The sequence below is a fragment of the Hyla sarda genome, chromosome 8 (genome assembly GCF_029499605.1).
Source record: "Hyla sarda isolate aHylSar1 chromosome 8, aHylSar1.hap1, whole genome shotgun sequence".
NCBI lineage: Eukaryota > Metazoa > Chordata > Amphibia > Anura > Hylidae > Hyla > Hyla sarda.
The window spans coordinates 218,404,470-218,420,318 of record NC_079196.1 but is presented as its reverse complement, the minus strand read 5'-3'; the positions used below and the strand labels follow the sequence as shown (position 1 = coordinate 218,420,318).

Here is a 15,849-nt window from a genome sequence, read left to right as displayed (position 1 = left end):
ACAAGAATATAACTACTATAATACTGCTCCTATATACAAGAATATAACTACTATAATACTGCTCCTATATACAAGAATATAACTACTATAATACTGCTCCTATATACAAGAATATAACTACTATAATACTGCTCCTATATACAAGAATATAACTACTATAATACTGCTCCTATATAGAAGAATATAACTACTATAATACTGCCTCCTATATACAAGAATATAACTACTATAATACTGCCTCCTATATAAAAGAATATAACTACTATAATACTGCTCCTATATACAAGAATATAACTACTATAATACTGCCCCCTATATACAAGAATATAACTACTATAATACTGCTCCTATATACAAGAATATAACTACTATAATACTGCCCCCTATATACAAGAATACAACTACTATAATACTGCTCCTATATACAAGAATATAGCTACTATAATACTGTCCCCTATATACAAGAATATAACTACTATAATACTGCTCCTATATACAAGAATATAACTACTATAATACTGCTCCTATATACAAGAATATAACTACTATATTACTGCTCCTATATACAAGAATATATCTACTATAATACTGCCTCCTATATACAAGAATATAACTACTATAATACTGCCTCCTATATACAAGAATATAACTACTATAATACTGCCTCCTATATAAAAGAATATAACTACTATAATACTGCTCCTATATACAAGAATATAACTACTATAATACTGCCTCCTATATACAGGAATATAACTACTATAATACTGATCCTATATACAAGAATATAACTACTATAATACTGCCTCCTATATACAAGAATATAACTACTATAATACTGCTCCTATATACAAGAATATAACTACTATAATACTGCTCCTATATACAAGAATATAACTACTATAATACTGCTCCCATATACAAGAATATAACTACTATAATACTGCTCCTATATACAAGAATATAACTACTATAATACTGCTCCTATATACAAGAATATAACTACTATAATACTGCTCCCATATACAAGAATATAACTACTATAATACTGCTCCTATATACAAGAATATAACTACTATAATACTGCTCCTATATACAAGAATATAACTACTATAATACTGCTCCTATATACAAGAATATAACTACTATAAACATACACGTGTGTTTTTTCCTGTCCTGGGGGTCTTTCATCTGAAGTCCATTACTGTCGTATCTCTTTGGGGGATGATGAACAGTACAGCTGTATCCGCGCTCCATGTATCATAATCTCAGCTGATACTATTGTGACCTAAGAATGGTAAACGATGCAGCTGCCATCCTGCAGAAAACAAACGTGCATTGTGTGGTGGCCCAGTACAGGAGTTGTTCTCCTGCAGTCCTGTCAGGCAGACTCCATTCAGTGACTCCTGGGCCCTCCCCTTCACTTATGTGCCCTAATTAGTTAAAGCAGTGCCTATGTTATGTATTGTGATGTACATATATTGTTATGTGCCTTTAAAAAATGTTGCTATGCATTGTAACCAAGGAAGGTATCAGTGACCATGTGACCTACAGGGTGACCTATGGGACCCCTCCAGAGTCTCTCCCATATAAGCCCAGGGTGGAGATAGTTGAGTCTCTTTTTCCTGCTTAGCTGAGTTGCAGTGAGGTCACGTCCTGAGAGACTGTCTAGTTTCCTAGGAAGGCCCAAAGTCTACCACGCAGCCACGGATCCACAAGTCCACTGCCCCACAGGTGAAAGTCAAAACCTAGTAAGCTACTTACGGGGTGAAGTCTGTCTAGTCAGTCCCAGTCAAGTCAGTCAAGATTAATCTGTGTCAAGTCAGCGTGGCCCTGCATCAAATTTTTTAAGTCCACTACAAGTCTCTGAAGTCACTGGTCACCTCCTTGGGCCTAGTCAAGCTGTTTAGACTATTACACCTGTCTGACTCAGTAAAGCTGCCGTTGTTTCCTAACTTGGGGTCGGAGTCAATATTTGCCCCCTGTGCCTAGTCCAGGATCCAGTGGTATACCTTTGGGTGGTGTAGAGGATAAACCACGCTCTGGCGTCACGAACACAATGTTAATGCCATCTGCCCCTAGGGTAATTCCATCTGCCTCATCACACCCTCACCACATATTGTTTAGCAGTTTGAGGTATGAATATTTGACTTTCACGATGGGTGTTTTTGCAGTGTGATCCGTAGTGGAGTCACCCTTTAAACTCTGTTTGGGTGGCTGCAGGTCTCCAGCTGTTTCTCAGAGCTAGTTAGTTGTGTCTCAGAAAACCTGCGGAAATGTAAGTGAGGAAGGGGATCTTTACATATTCTATCACGGCACACTCCACCTGGGAAGATCCCTGAAGCATGCACATACCGGTATATTTACGGTATATATTGGACATTATTTAGCGCAAAACTACGGTCTACAACCAGACAAGTCACCTCCTAAGTACCGTAAGGAGCAAGATAGGTCCCCACTGAGGTGACACATAGTTGTTAATCCAGGACTCACCATGTGTAAGGCTGGGTTCACACTACGATTTTCAAATACGGTAACCGTATACTGTTTTCCGCAAAAAAACGTATACGACCGTATCCGAAACCGTATGCATAGAGAATGCATTGTAAACCGTATTCCAAATGTTGTGTACGGTTGCATCCGTTTTGCCGATTTTTCAACCGTAGGAAAAAACGCTGTCGACCACGTTTTTGCCTCCGGTTGGAAAACCGTATGCGAACCGTATGCGGTTCTTTTAACATTGTTGTCTATGAGAACCGTATACAGAATTTCAGAATACAGTTGCACGCGGTTTTTCTAATCCGTTTTTGGAGTTGACATATGCGCAGATTGGAATTTCAATAGAACAATAGTAACTTTATTAAATTGCTTGAAAACTAATTCCAACAAAATAGCAAAACCGTTGACAAAAACGGATGCAAACGGATAGAACCGTACATACGTTTTGGAACCGTACACGGGGAAAAACCGGATTTGGAGTCATACGGTTGTATACGGTTTTTGCCATATGTTCTTTTAGCGGAAAACCGTATACGGTAGCCGTATTTGAAAAACGTGTTGTGAACCCAGCCTTAGGCTGCATTCACACCACATTTTTGCAGTACAGTTCCCATATACGTTATCAATGTGAAAACCGTACAGAACCGTATTGAAAACCGTATGCATTGACTCTCCATTGAAAACCGTATGCCAAAAGATGCATCAGGTTGTGTCCGTTTTGCATCCTGTACAGTTTTGTCAGTTTTTTCTTCCCGTACCCAAAACCGTAGTCTACCACGTTTTTTGGTACGGGTAAAAAACTGTATTAAACCGCATAAGTTTTTTTTTTTTTTTAACATGGGAGTTAATGGGAACCGTACAGAACTGTAAGTGCGTACGGTTCCATCCGGTTTTCACCGTCCGGTTTTTGACTTTGCACAGCTTTTTTTTCTTGGAATTTCAATCAAACAAGTAAAACTTTATTCAAAATGGAGTGAAAAGTTAAAAACGTATAAAAAAAATTTCTTACAAAACGGCGGCAACCGGACATCATTTTTCATACTATATGCAGGTTGAAATTTGTACACACCTTTTGATACAGTTTAGTCAGGTTTTGAGGAATCCTGATAAGGGGACTGTATTCCAAAAATGTGGTGTGAACGCACCCTTACAAGGGAGTCACAAGTCTAGTAGAAAGTATCCATTTCTTCAGCCCCAAATCTTTGCCTAAAGTACCATGGTGAACAAGCCAGGCGAGTGTAGTCGAAAGCCTCTGTACCACAAGGAAAAAACACTCCACATTAAAGGAGGACTACAACTCTCACCCTAAAGTGCAGTGGTGAACTAGCCTGGCCAGTGTAGCTGTAAGCCTCTGAGTCTCAAGGAAGAGAAACAGTCTACATCAGTGGTCTTCAACCTGTGGACCTCCAGATGTTGCAAAACTACAACTCCCAGCATGCTCGGACAGCCAATGGCTGTCCGGGCATGCTGGGAGTTGTAGTTTTGCAACATCTGGAGGTCTGCAGGTTGGAGACCACTGGCCTACATCATAGGAGGACTACAAGTCTCAAATGTCAAAACTACCAATAACTCCAGGACTGTGACCTCCTGAACAGACCAGATGTACCTCTCAATTCTGCTTGAATTCCAAAGTATACTTTCACCTGTATTATAACTGCATTCCTATCCCATGACTTTTGAGGTAGTCTTTTCTGTGGTCCTTATGTACAAATTTTAGCTTTATTGAAGTAGTAATTTCTAGGACTATACATCTCAATATAAGGTTGAGTTATAGCGTCACGAACGAGACATTTGCACCACCAAAAGCTAATCTTAAAGGGGTATTCCAGGAAAAAACGTATATATTCAAATAGAAGCAGCACATCCAAAAAAACAGATTAAATGAACTGGGTGCAAGCACAATGGAACCTTGGTGTCCCGGATGACAACTTGTATAGTATAGAAGGATGCAGCACTCCCAATTAGTGTTGAAAAAAAACTTGCCGCCATTTTCAAACAGATTTTTAAATTACTTCTATTAAAAAATCTTAATCCTTTCAATAATTATTAGCTGCTGAAGTTGAGTTGTTGTTTTCTGTCTGGCAACAGTGCTCTCTGCTGACATCTCTGCTTGTCTCGGGAACTGCACAGAGTAGAAGAAGTTTGCTATGGGGATTTGCTTCTAAACTGGGCAGTTCCCGAGACAGCTGTCATCAGAGAGCACTTAGACAGAAAAGAACAACTCAACTTCAGAAGTACTGAAAGGATTAAGATTTTTTAATAGAAGTAATTTACAAATCTGTTTAACTTTCTGGAGCCAGTTGCTATATAAAAAAATAAAAAAAATTTTTTTTTCCTGGAATACCCCTTTAATTTAGCTTCATTGTATTATTCACCTGCAGTATAACTGCATTCTGAAGTAAAGAGCAAGTGGTTATCTATAAATCCTGGCTTTTAAGGTAGTCTTTTCCAGACTGTTGAGACCCAATTAGCTCCTAGCAGGCTATAACTACCCCTCCCCCTTATTACAATAATTAATTAAATAATAACTGACACAACAACAATTCAACTTTTTATGGGTGGGGATCGGCCACAGCTTTATTTATAAAATTACTTATATAAATAACAATTTAACTGTAACAAAGACACCGATTGGCTTCTTACCAACCCGAGAGGTGCTGCCACACTGTCCTGTGTGGAGGTCTACCCCGGGTTGACCCCGCTTTCACCGTCTTCTTACCGCCAAGCTGTGACTTACAATAAACAGAGATACAAAAAGGGAGGGAGGGTGGGCAAAACTCCGGGTCCTGGGCAGATTGAGGGGGGAAGGGAGGCACCACAGCTATAAATACCCAGGGGAGGGCCCCTGAAAGCCCGGGAAACTATTAAACCCCTGATTGGTGCACTCCTTCCCCCCCACCCATGGGACATACCACTGTAGCCACTGGCAAGTTTTACAGGCGAGGGGGGGGAGGGGGCTAAAAAACCTTGCCTGTACATTTCTTAACCCCTTAACTGCTCACCAGTCAGGGGGCAAGCTAGTTATGCACAGCTTGCCCCTCCAAGGGCCTTGTGTACGTATATGAACTTTATTAAAGTAGTGGTTTCTAGGACTAAACATCTCAATACAAGGCTGCACCATTCCTGACATTACTTTCCAACCCTACTTATGACGTCACTAATGGGACATTTGCACAACCGAAAGGTAAGTCGAGTATCCATATCTATTGTCACCTTCTGCTTAGCGCAATAGTTTTTTTTTTTTTTTTTTTTGCATCGTATAGGTTTGTCACCCACTTTATATGGCATATAAGCTTTTTTGGTAACGTTTATTTCCTCTCTCTTCTACTTTTCTTTTTTTGAGTAATTTGTCTGCTGTAATACCGCACACAAACTGAGAACAAGAGTGGCGCTGTTTCAGGAAAAAAATCTTCTTTGTTAGTGTGGTGTCGGGGTGCAATGTAAGGTAGATGCGGGGCAGATGTTATGGCCCAAGGGGCAGATGGTATTAACCCATTCTTGTCATGACGCCAGGGTGTGGTTTAGCCTTAACCACCCGAAGGTAATACCGCAGATCCTGGGTTAGGGCAGGGGCAATGAAGACACCAATGCCAGATTAAGTATAACGGCAGCTTTACTGAGGCCAGACAGGCATGACAGCCAAATATCCCAGGGAGGTGACCAGTGACACAGGGAGACTTCGCAGGCTTGCTGGGACTTGCAGTAGTTAGACTGACTTTAGTGCAGGCCGCGGTGACTACAGATGGACTTGACAGAGATAGTGACTGACAATAAGATGACTTGACTTACTGATGACCGACTTGTGGCTGCAGGACTTTAGGCTTGAGGCCTCCAATGTTCTGGACACAGACACTGAGACGACTGCACTGGACCTCAGTATACAGCATAAGAGTGAGATTGCAGCCCCTCTCCTGGTTATATAGGGGACTGTGCAAGGAGCCCATAGGTCACTTGGGGCAGGTCACCTGGTCATTAGTGCCTCCAGGGTAACAACCATGTGGTGCAAACATTAAAGAAACAGTACTCTTTTAGAATACAGTGATCTCTCAACTTACAATGGCTTCAACATACAATAGTTTCAACATACAATGGTCTTTTCTGGACCATTGTAACTTTAAACCAGACTCAACATACAATGTATGGACAGTCCAGATCTGGGAAACGTGTCAATGGCTGGAAGAACCGACCAATCAGAATGTGCATATCACTGGTAAAACCTCTTTATTACTGAAGTGCATGCACTGACTGGTGTCTGGTAGCGCCCCCTACAGTACAGGGAGGTATTACATGTTCTGTACTACTCTTTACCTGTATTACTGAAGTGTATGCACTGACTGGTGTCTGGTAGTGCCCCCTACAGTAGAGGGAGGTATTACATGTTCTGTACTACTCTTTACCTGTATTACTGAAGTGTATGCACTGACTGGTGTCTGGTAGCGCCCCCTACAATACAGGGAGGTATTACATGTTCTGTACTCTTTACCTGTATTACTGAAGTGTATGCACCGACCGGTGTCTGGTAGCGCCCCCTACAGTACATGTACTCTTTACCTGTATTGCTGAAGTGCATGAACTGACTGGTGTCTGGTAGCGCCCCCTACAGTACAGGGAGGTATTACATGTTCTGTACTCTTTACCTGTATTACTGAAGTGTATGCACTGACTGGTGTCTGGTAGCACCCCCTATAGTACAGGGAGGTATTACATGTTCTGTACTACTCTTTACCTGTATTACTGAAGTGCATGCACTGACTGGTGTCTGGTAGCGCCTCCTACAGTAGAGGGAGGTATTACATGTTCTGTACTCTTTACCTGTATTACTGAAGTGCATGCACTGACTGGTGTCTGGTAGTGCCTCCTACAGTAGAGGGAGGTATTACATGTTCTGTACTACTCTTTACCTGTATTACTGAAGTGTATGCACTGACTGGTGTCTGGTAGTGCCCCCTACAGTAGAGCGAGGTATTACATGTTCTGTGTACTACTCTTTACCTGTATTACTGAAGTGTATGCACTGACTGGTGTCTGGTAGCGCCCCCTACAATACAGGGAGGTATTACATGTTCTGTACTCTTTACCTGTATTACTGAAGTGTATGCACCGACCGGTGTCTGGTAGCGCCCCCTACAGTACATGTACTCTTTACCTGTATTGCTGAAGTGCATGAACTGACTGGTGTCTGGTAGCGCCCCTTACAGTACAGGGAGGTATTACATGTTCTGTACTCTTTACCTGTATTACTGAAGTGTATGCACTGACTGGTGTCTGGTAGCACCCCCTATAGTACAGGGAGGTATTACATGTTCTGTACTACTCTTTACCTGTATTACTGAAGTGCATGCACTGACTGGTGTCTGGTAGCGCCTCCTACAGTAGAGGGAGGTATTACATGTTCTGTACTCTTTACCTGTATTACTGAAGTGCATGCACTGACTGGTGTCTGGTAGTGCCTCCTACAGTAGAGGGAGGTATTACATGTTCTATACACTTTACCTGTATTACTGAAGTGTAAGCACTGACTGGTGTCTGGTAGCGCCCCCTACATTACAGGGAGGTATTACATGTTCTGTGTACTACTCTTTACCTGTATTACTGAAGTGTATGCACTGACTGGTGTCTGGTAGCGCCTCCTACAGTACAGGGAGGTATTACATGTTCTATACTACTTTATACCTGTACCAGGGTTAGCTGCTCCTTAGGACATTGTGTGTATTGTACAGGACCCTGAAGAAGCTCCTGTCCTCTACATAGACCAGCGTTTCCCAACCAGGGTGCCTCCAGCTGTTGCAAAACTACAACTCCTAGCATGCCGGAGTTGTAGTTTTGCAACAGCTGGAGGTACCCTGGTTGGGAAACGCTTACGTAGACAGTGATTACAGCTCCCAGCAGATCTTTCTTACTTTTATATATAAAGACTTACTTTATCTATATTAGTTATCTACTTATTTTTCTTTAATCCTCACTTTTTCCTATTTTTGGATGACATTTTGGTGGCTTCAGAACCAATTACCAAGTTTCCATAGTTATGGTCTCAACATACAATGGTTTCAACATACAATGGTCGTCCTGGAACCGATTAATATTGTAACTTGAGGGACCACTGTACAAACATATATACAATATGGTGATACTATAAGGGGGGTCCTGGGGACATGCAGGGACTCTGCCTGACAGGACAGGCGGACAGTATGGGGCTACATCATCCCATACTGGGATACCACATTAGTGTTTCCCAACCAGTGCACCTCCAGCTGTTGCATAACTACAACTCCCAGCATGCCCAGACAGTTTTTGGCTATCTGGGCATGCTGGGAGTTGTAGTTTTGCAACAGCTAGAGACATGCCGTTTGGACTACATAATTTTAAAGAGTTAACTTCAAATAGAGAACTTCAAAGGATAAGCAGAAACTTTCTTTATTGCACCTAGAAGAGGAACATAAATGGGAAACTCACTCTTTATCCAAACAGTGGCCCTATTATGCATCTAATGCAGAGTTTACCAACCAGGGTGCCTCCAGCTGTTGCAAAACTACAACTCCCAGCATGCCCGGACAGCAACAATTGAAGGCACAAAGCATGCCAAAGGCTGTCTGGACATGCTGGGAGTTGTAGTTTTGCAACACCTGGAGGCACCCTGGTTGGTAAACTCTGCATTCGATGCATAATAGTTCTCACATCTGAGGGTTTGTTTCAGTTGTATCTAGTCGAGACAATTATTTGAAAGGCAAACAGTGGGGACTGCAGTGTTTCACAACCAGGGTGCCTCCAGCTGTTGCAAAACTACAACTCCCAGCATGCCCAGACAGCCAGAGGCCGGGGAATAATAGTTCTCACATCTGAGGTTTTGTATCAATTGTATCTAGTCTACATGATTATTTGCAAGGTAAAGAGTGTGCCTGCACTGACACATTGTAGCAAACTATCAACGGTTTGCAATGCTCATGTGTGCAGGACGGTCTAGATCGGATACAATCGTAACAAGCCCTGACACATTGTAACAAACTATCAAGAACTTTGTAATGCTGATCTGTGCAGGACGGTCTAGATCGGATACAATCGTAACAAGCCCTGACACATTGTAGCAAACTCTAAAGAGGTGACGTGTGCAGCTCACAGCGTACCTTATGGATTGGATACAATTGTAACAAACCCTCATGTGGTTGTGCAACAGCTGGAGGCACCCTGGTTGGAAGACACTGCCAAAGAGATATACAGTGATCCCTCAACTTACAATGGCCTCAACATACAATAGTTTCAACATACAATGGTCTGGACCTTTTCTGGACCATTGTAAGTTGAAACCAGACTCAACATACAATGAAAATCTTGACAAAGACAGTCCAGATCTGTGAAACTTGTCAATGGCCGAGAGAACTGACCAATCAGAATGGGCAATTTACTGGTAAAAATCCCTGTATTACTGAAGTGTATGCACTGACTGGTGTCTGGTAGCGCCCCCTACAGTAAAAGGAGGTATTACATGTTCTGTATTCTTTACCTGTATTACTGAAGTGTATGCACTGACTGGTGTCTGGTAGCGCCCCCTACAGTACAGGGAGGTATTACATGTTCTGTACTCTTTACCTGTATTACTGAAGTGTATGCACTGACTGGTGTCTGGTAGCGCCCCCTACAGTACAGGGAGGTATTACATGTTCTGTACTCTTTACCTGTATTACTGAAGTGTATGCACTGACTGGTGTCTGGTAGCGCCCCCTACAGTACAGGGAGGTATTACATGTTCTGTACACTTTACCTGTCCCAGGGTTAGTTGCTCCTTTGGACACCAGGTGAGGGCGGCTCCATGTTACTTTTTTAGGACATTGCGTGTACTGTACAGGACCCCGAAGAAGCTCCTGTCCTCTACATAGACCAGTGTTTCCCAAGCAGGGTGCCTCCAGCTGTTGCAAAACTACAATTCCCAGCATGCCCGGACAGCCTTTGGCTGTCCGGGCATGCTGGGAGTTGTAGTTTTGCAACAGCTGTAGGCTCCCTGCTTGGAAAACACTGACATAGACAGTAATTTACAGCTCCCAGCAGATCTTTCTTACTTTTATATGTACGATCTTGCTTTATCTCTATTAATTATCTACTTATTTTTCTTTAATCCTCACTTTTTCCTATTTTTGGATGACATTTTGGTGGCTTTAGAACCAATTACCAGGTTTCCATAGAGTTCTGGTCTCAACATACAATGGTCTCAACATACAATGGTCGTCCTGGAACCGATTAATATTGTAACTTGAGGGGCCGCTGTACTAGTGCTAACATCTGAGGCTTTTCTTTCACTTGTATCTAGTCTAGATGATTATTGGCGAGGCAAACAGTGTGTCGGTACCTGCACTGACACATTGTAACAAACCCTCAAGACCTTTGCGATGCTGATGTGTGCAGGACGGTCTAGATCGGATACAATTGTAACAAACCCTGATACCTTGTAGAAAACTCTCAAGAGGTGATGTGTGCAGCTCACAGCGTACGATCTAGATTGGATACAATTGTAACAAACCCTCATTTCTGGTTTTGCAACAGCTGGAGGCACCCCGGTCAGGAGACACTGCCTTAGAGACATAACAGTTCTCCCATCTGAGGATTTATTTTGATTGTATCTAGTCTAGATGATTATTGGCGAGGCAGACAGTGTGCTGATACCTGCACTGACACATTGTAACAAACCCCCAAGAACTTTGCAATGCTGATCTGTGCAGGACGGTCTAGATCGGATACAATTGTAACAAACCCTCAAGAACTTTGCGATGCTGATGTGTGCAGGACGGTCTAGATCGGATACAATTGTAACAAACCCTGACACATTGTAACAAACCCTCAAGAATTTTGCGATGATGATGATGTGTGCAGGACGGTCTAGATTGGATACAATTGTAACAAACCCTCATGTGGTTGTGCAACAGCTGGAGGCACCCTGGTTGGAAGATACTGCCAAAGAAAGATAATAGTTCTAACATCTGAGGCTTTGTTTCAATTGTATCTAGTCTAGAGGATTATTGGCGAGGCAAACAGTGTGAACTGCGGCGGGCACCTGCACTGACACATTGTAACAAACCCTCAAGAACTTTGCGATGCTGATCTGTGCAGGACGATCTAGATCGGATACAATTGTAACAAACCCTGACACATTGTAACAAACCCTCAAGAATTTTGCGATGATGATGTGTGCAGGACGGTCTAGATTGGATACAATTGTAACAAACCCTCATTTGTGGTTTTGCAACAGCTGGAGGCACCCCGGTTAGGAGACTCTGCCTTAGAGACATAACAGTTCTTCCATCTGAGGATTTATTTTGATTGTATCTAGTCTAGATGATTATTGGAGAGGCAAACAGTGTGCTGATACCTGCACTGACACATTGTAACAAACCCTCAAGAACTTTGCGATGCTGATGTGTGCAGGACGATCTAGATCGGATACAATTGTAACAAGCCCTGACACATTGTAACAAACCCTCAAGAACTTTGCGATGCTGATCTGTGCAGGACGGTCTAGATCGGATACAATTGTAACAAGCCCTGACACATTGTAGCAAACTCTAAATAGGTGATGTGTGCAGCTCCCAGCGTACGGTCTAGATTGGATACAATTGTAACAAACCCTCATGTGGTTGTGCAACAGCTGGAGGCACCCTGGTTGGAAGACACTGCCAAAGAAAGCTAATAGTTCTAACATCTGAGGCTTTGTTTCAATTGTATCTAGTCTAGAGGATTATTGGCGAGGCAAACAGTGTGAACTGCGGCGGGCACCTGCACTGACACATTGTAACAAACCCTCAAGAACTTTGCGATGCTGATCTGTGCAGGACGGTCTAGATCGGATACAATTGTAACAAACCCTGACACATTGTAGCCAATTATCAAGAGGTGATGTTGGATACAAATGTAAAATGTGGTTTTGCAACAGCTGGAGGCGCACCGGTTGAGAAACGCTTTTTCTATGTTTTTCGTAATGAGTCCGAATCGCTGCGACTATCCTATTCGTATGACGTGGGACCGGCAGAAATCCAATTTGCATCAATTCTGCCGGGTATGAACACGACTCTATAACGTCACCACCATACGGTGGCCCCCCCACCCGGTAAGGAAGCACGACGAGGCCCCCCTTTTTTAACCCCTTCAGGAGGTGCAGAGTTGAATGCGCGCCTTTGTTGCAGCCCCAGTCACTTCCTGTCAGCCCAGTTTCCTGATTGTAACCCTCTCAGCCCACACCTCCTCTCAGAGAGTCCCAGCCCTGGCCCCAACTCATTGGCTGTGGAGGTACACAGGGCTTGGCCGCCCCAGAGCTGAGCCTCAAACTTCACCAAGTTCCTACTCTGTAGCTGCAGCCTGAGCACAACCGAGGGGGGGGAACCTAATCTCTGAAATCTTGTACAATCACAGAGGTAGGATCGTTACAATGTATCAGCACCTTTTTTTTTTTTTTTTTTAATGCTAGTTTGATTAAGTTTTGGGATAGGGGCAGGGGGCGCTGCCTTACACTTGTTGGGGCCACAAGGTGTGGTAGGGCGAGTTGTATGGGGCTGAACTTTGCACGTTGGATCAGGTTGGGCTATTCGGGGTAGGGTCAGGCTCCAGTCGTGACTTATGGGACAAGTTAAATTGGGGCGGCGGAGGTGGTGGTGAGGGGGTGCGCACTAATGTTTTGTCCATGGAAATTGTGACCTAGTTGGTGGGTTCCTGAGATTTGCCTTGTAAATGAAGCGGGATTAGGGCACGGGGAGGGAGGCGCGCTTTGGGTTTAATTTTAAAAGTGGCGTAAATTCAATCTTTTTTGGGCACCATTTAAAAAAAATTAAATAAAAACCCCATGCAAAAATAAAAATTATAATAATTTTGTACCTTTTCTTATAGAACTCACGGTATAAGAATTGCTACAACGTACCGTATATCGAAATTTGTCGCACCTAATACTTTCATGCACGTGTCTCAACATTTGGGCACCTATGTGTATACGTAATGTTAGGTAGGGTGGAGTTAGTTACATAGGCATATGCCACACCCATCTTTTGCTGGAACTTGTAGTGCCGATGTGGACCATTATAGTAAAGCAGTGTTTCCCAACCAGGGTGCCTCCAGCTGTGGCAAAACTACAACTTCCAGCATGACGACGTGGACCATTATAGTAAAGCAGTGTTTCCCAACCAGGGTGCCTGCAGCTGTTGCAAAACTACAACTCCCAGCATGCCCGGACAGCCTTCGGCTGTCCGGGCATGCTGGGAGTTGTAGTTTTGCAGCAGCTGAAGGCACCCTGGTTGGGAAACCCCATATTAAGGTGGTTGAACTGTTGGGTTTAATGCTACTATGCGTAGATTTCCGTGTGGCGGTGAATTCCCCATCGCTTCCCTGAAGACTGAATCCTGTGAATGCATTGTATGGGTTACATTGGGAAAATTGCTTATAGTGCAATTCCTTAATTTGGCTACGAATCAGAGTTTCACTTTAACCTCTGAGTCTCAACTTTCTCAGAGACGTGAACTCGGGTCTTGAGGTTTCTATGTTCTTTTTGTGACTTTTTATATAAAATATAAATAAATAAATAAATATACTGTGTGTGTGTATATATATATATATATATATATATATATATATACAGTATATGAGAGAGATTTCAATATAGATATATAAATGTGTGTGTGTGTGTATGTATGTGTCTATATATATATATATATATATATATATATATATATATATATATATATGAAAAAACGTAACGTTACTGTGTCCTGTTATGAGGTGGAGCAGGCAGCAAATACGGCGCTGTATTGCACACAGTCTGTATTATAATGCATCTGTCACATGCTCTGTGACAGCGGTCTCCAAACTCTGCACCTCCAGATGTTGCAAAACTACAAATCCCAGCACGCCCGGACAGCGCAGCGAGCCCGACACCTGACCTGTCAGACATACTGCGCAGACCTCGTAATAGCTAGAGACGGAGGGGGAGATTTATCAAAACCCGTGTAGGGGAAGAGAGGTGCTGTTGCCCATAGCAACCAATCAGATGTCTTCTTTCATTTTTGAAAACTGAAAGAAGCCATCTGACTGGTTGCTATGGGCAACTGCACCTCTCTTCCCCTATACGGGTTTTGATAAATCTCCACCATTGAGCTGGCCCTCTGCCTCCAGTGACGGGGGGGCGGGACGACATAAAAGACCCCTGGCCACGCCTCTTTGACACTCTGGGCCCCTATAAAATTCTGGTATTGTTTTTTACCGAAATAAAGACAAGGGGGGGAGATTTATCACAACCTGTGCAGGGGAGAAGTTGCTGAGTTGCCCATAGCAACCAATCAGATTGCTGCTTTCATTTTTCAGAGGCCTTTTTAAAAGTGAAAGAAGCGATCTGATTGGTTGCTATGGGCAACTTTTCCTCTGCACAGGTTTTGATGAATCTCCTCCTACGTGTTTGCCAACCAGGGTGCCTCCAGCTGTTGCAAAACTACAACTCCCAGCATGCCCGGACAGCCTTCGGCTGTCCGGGCATGCTGGGAGTTGTGGTTTTTTCCACAGCTCGATGCATACAGGTTGGGAAAACACTGCTTTTAGAATGTAGATATTTAGGGTACACATCTGGATTCACCCATCATTCTTTGGCGCCGCCATGTTTTGCGCAGATCGGTCGCTCCCACAACTATTTGGCAATTGCACATTTTAAGGAGCGTGTCTTTCTGGTCAGACCAGTTATCCAGCAGGCTCCTGGGCCTGTCCTTACCCCATTGGGGCTAGGCCGATGAGAGTAGCAACGCAACGCGAGGATCTCTGGTACGCCGCAGGTCGAGACTCGTCGGTGCAGGACGGAGATTCCTGCTCTGTATGTGTTTTAGGAATCCTGAAGACATTCCTCCAAATGGGAACTTTATAACCCATCCCCCCCACATACACACTACGTGTAATGATATGCATCATTTATGAAAAACTAAATGAGCTCATTTGCATATTCCATTGGATCATAATTAAATGCTGTATTATAGGGGAACTGCATCATTTCACCCACTGGTGCTCAGGGAACTAGGTCCATGAAGTTTTATTTACTGTATAATGAAATGTTTTGCAGCTTTCCAATATATTTTGTGTTTCTCTCCATTTTCAAGATCTCTGCTGCCGTCAGTGAGTGGAAACATTGTTGTTTATATCTCCAGAGACGTGCGGACCAAATTCTTCTCGCAGCCAAGTGTGTTTTTTTTTTTTACAATTGGATCCAGTCTGGACTCCAAACTTGTCTGTTCCACCTGCACTGATACACTGTTTCTGACTACCAAGAGACTTGCTGATGTATTTAGCTTACATGGGACTGCCTTCAGACTTGCTGGTGTGTTTAGCTTACATGGGACTGCCTTC

The 15,849-nt window shown here is 43.1% G+C and overlaps 1 protein-coding gene across 2 annotated transcripts in view; it reads left to right on the top strand.

Moving 5' to 3' along the window:
• Window positions 1-15,849, top strand: part of LOC130285535 (rho GDP-dissociation inhibitor 2-like) — a 150,190-nt gene that overhangs the window by 18,669 nt on the left and 115,672 nt on the right. The window contains exon 1 of one of the 2 annotated variants that reach the window (XM_056537054.1): window positions 12,739-12,893. The exons of the other annotated variant lie outside the window; for it this stretch is intronic. The gene's annotated coding sequence lies outside the window, so the exon portion shown is untranslated. Of the gene's footprint in view, window positions 1-12,738; window positions 12,894-15,849 lie in introns of those variants that run through there. 2 annotated transcript variants of the gene reach the window in all.